The sequence below is a fragment of the Triticum aestivum genome, chromosome 4A (genome assembly GCF_018294505.1).
Source record: "Triticum aestivum cultivar Chinese Spring chromosome 4A, IWGSC CS RefSeq v2.1, whole genome shotgun sequence".
Taxonomy (NCBI): Eukaryota; Viridiplantae; Streptophyta; class Magnoliopsida; order Poales; family Poaceae; genus Triticum; species Triticum aestivum.
Genome location: NC_057803.1, coordinates 704231939 through 704235876, shown reverse-complemented (window position 1 = coordinate 704235876; position 3938 = coordinate 704231939).

Sequence of the window (3938 nt, the reverse complement as noted above, 5' to 3'; positions counted from 1 at the left end):
ATTACTTGTGAAATCTGTCTTGCAGGCCACACCTACTCTTACCATGAGTTGTTTTCACCTATCGAAGAAGATGTGCCAGAACCTGATTTCAATCTCTTCAAAATTCTGGTGGGGAGCAACAAACGGTGAGAGGAAAGTGCACTAGATTGCTTGGGATAAGATGTGTCAATCTAAATGCACGGGTGGTATGGGTTTTAGGGACTCGGAGGCCTTCAACCAAGCCCTACTAGCAAAGCAGGCATGGAGGATTTTGCAGACACCGACGTCTTTATGTACCAGAATTCTTCGAGCCCGGTATTTTAGTGACAGTTCCATCATGAATGTCACGTGCCCATCGGGTGGATCCTACATTTTCAGAAGTATTCTGCATGGGAGAGATTTGCTTCAAGAGGGTGTCATATGGCGCATCGGTGACGGCTCGGTGGTGAACATCCACCATGATCCATGGATCCCTCGACAAGGGAGTCTGCTGCCACTAGGCGCAGACTTCATTCTGGGCATGCAGAAGGTGGCCGACTTGCTGAACCCCACAGGCGATGCGTGGGACGAGGCCAAGCTCCAAGCTATGTTCTCAGATGATGACGCCAATGATATCAAGCATATAGCTGTTGGAGGGCCAGGTTCGCAAGTGTGACGCCCGGATAATTAAGCTACAGTAATCCCCTGGTAATGATGCCAGGTCATCACATTACTGTTGCTAATCCTTGCTTGGTCCAAATCTTAATTCAAACTCAAATTCAAATTAAAGCCCAAAAATTCAAATTTCTCAAACATTCAAACAAAAATGTTCAAAGTGTGGAAATTATTCCATGACCAATTATGGTGATGAACCAACATTTTATAAAGTGGTTTAATGCCCTTTAATAATCAAAATGGTGGCTAAAATAATAGATTAAATGCTTTTAAAATTATAAAAATGCTAAACCATTTTATTTAAATCTCAAACTAACTGCGGAAGTAGCCTAATTATAAATACTGATTTAGGTGCTAACATCATATTTTATATAAAAAATAAAATAAAATAAAGCTTATCAGGAAGCAGAAAGTTTAAAAGAAAAAGAAAAGCAGAAGAACAAAAAAAAAAGGAAAAGAGGCCCCTGCCCCCCCGGGCCTAACTCCCACCTGGGCTGGCCCAGCCATGCCACCCAACCCACCGGGTCGCCTTCCCCCTTCACTGCTCCTCCGACCGCGCCGTGACAGTGCCGCGCCCCGCCGCACCACCTCATCGTCGAGGACGATGAGGATAAGGCCTCCACCGAGGCCGTCCCCGAGATATTTCTCCCGCGCTCGCCCTCTCTCTCCTCCTCTTCCTCACTCCCACTCCGCCAATCTGGAGAAGGGGGCCGATGCTTTCGTCGCCGTCGCCGTGCCACCACCACGGCCACTGCCATCCCCGGGCGCCTCCGACGTGTTCACCTGCCTCGCCGGCCTCTGCTACGCTCTCCCCGACCACGAGCTCGGGTCGGAAGCCACCAGGGAACGCACTGGCTTCCCGTCTTCAACCTCCATCTGCTGCGGTCGCCGCCATCTCCCTCGACTCCGGCGCCGCCCTGCAACTACTAAGTCGTCGACGGGCCACCGTGTGCCCCCAAGGTGGGCTCCGGCCCCTTTTCCCTCTCCTCGCGCATCTCCGCCTCCACCGCAGCTAGCTCAAAGCTTAGCCGAGCTCCGCCGTCCGCCATGACAGTCGAGCTCGCGCACCCAGTGCTTCTCTGCCCGCACCGGTGATCCCCACGTGCTCCTGGCCCTCTCAGGAGGCCAGAGAGCCCCTTAGCTAGCCAGCTAGCACCCCGCGACCCTGATCCCATTCTCGCCCGAAGCTGCTCCACCGCTGACCTCGTCGCCGGCGACGATTCCGGCCAGGTGTGGCGATGCCACCACCACCACTCAACGCGCGGACGAGTGGCCGTTCGAACGCGCCTAGCCGCACCTCTTTTCATGCCCCGTACGCGTTTTCCGGCCAACTCCGGCGACACACCGCCGCGGGTAGGCTCGCCGGCGTTGCTCCGGCCGTTGTGCTGACCTGGCGCTGACGTGGCCGCCCTGGGGACACTCCTAGTGTCGCTGCCAGCGGCCCCCAGTTGACTGGGTTGACCCAGTCAACTGCTGACTGGGCTGCCTAGTAAGACTGACATGTGGGCCCCACTTGTTTTAAATGTTTTATAAATAAATAATTTGTTATTTAGTTTTAATCATTAGTTAGTCACTGACACCAGGGGCCCACCCCTCTAATTAGCCTGTTAGATTAGTTTAATCCACTATTAAGCTAACAGAGGCTGGCATGTGGGTCCCACTGGAACCACATGTCAGGTTTGACCTGGTCAGCCACTCTGTTGACTGCTGACATCATCCCCACGCAATGCTGACGTCATATTCCATTCCTGTTAATGTTAATAATTCTAGAATATTGTTTAAACTTTGAAAATTCATAGAAATTAAACCGTAACTCCGCTGAAAATGTTTTCTATATGAAAGTTGCTCAGAAAAATCCAACGAATCTGAATATGCGGTCCATTCATCTGTCACGTGCCCCTAGCATGTTTAACATGGAACATTCCTCTCTGGTCATTTGTCTGACACAGGTCCAGAACAGGGAAAACATTCTCGGTTGAATTCCCCCTTCACCTATATCGCCTAGTACTGCGTTAGGTCACCCCTAGCTCTGCTTGTTGACTTGTCATGTATCTGTTTGCTCTGTATGTACTGTTTCTTCCCCCTCTTCTCTCCGGTAGACCTGAGACCATTGCTGATGCCACTGTGATCGACCACGTCACTGATGACCCTCCTTCTTGTCTGAGCAACCAGGCAAGCCCCCCCTTTGATCTTCCCGATATTGCCCATTCTATACTCTCATGCTTGCATTAGATTTTGCTACTGTTATTGATTGCTCCTATTCTGATGCATAGCCTGCATTTGTAACCTGTTGTTGTACCTTACCTGCTTATCCTAAACTTCTTAGTATAGGTTGGTTAGTGATCCATCAGTGACCCCCCACTTGTTCTTGTTGCCCCTGCTTCATCATCGACGACTCGATCAACGTGATCGACGACCAGAACCCGACACCTCACATCACATCACGCCCCTTTTGTTGCTCGACTCTGCAAAGCTACTATCGAGTGCCGAGGGTGATCCCTCATAACACAACCCTAATGATAATTCTATAGTGTAGCTATTCGGTCGTGGTCATCGAGGGTGATTTCCTCTTTCACCATTCCCGATACGGCTCTGTCGTTCAACACCTCAAGTGTGAACCTCGAGGGTGGTCCCTCTTACGTTCACCTTGATGATTACATTGAGTGGAATCCACCAGGGGTGATTCCTCGGGTTTTCCCCTTGATGTCTGGACACAGTTACCTTGACTTTACTTGAGACCTTGGTGAAAGTCGTGCGGGCCCGGAGAGCACCCGCAAGATAATGACGTGGCATGGCCGGGCATTCTAGGCCCTTGTCGTAAGTCCACGAGACGGGGCGACGGGGTCACTTTTGATCGTGAGTCTTTGCTCATCTCCGCAAGCTAATAATACACTATGGTTTGGGTATTTGTTCTGAGTTGGCCTTTGGCCTTTACGCACCAACCACACGTGAGAATAGTTATGGGCCTCGACGTCGTAGTATCAGCCGAAGCTTTGTCAGATGTCTTGTTCAGCAGTGCGGCACGGCTGGGCCTGCACCATCCTGTAGTGGTGGAGCCTGGTTCGCCCTGCTCGCAACGACCCCGAGTGCAACAGGCGATGGCCCCAAACCCTGAAGTGCTTAGGAGGTAGACCGGCGGGGACCTCTCTACTGAGCCTAGGTAGGGCTACGACGTGTTGATCTTCCGAGGCCGGGCATTGACCCAGAAAAGTGTGTCCAGCCAGAGTGATCGAGCGTGTTGAAAAACATGGTGCACCCTTGCAGGGAAGATTATCTATTAATAGTCGTGTCCACGGTAATAGACG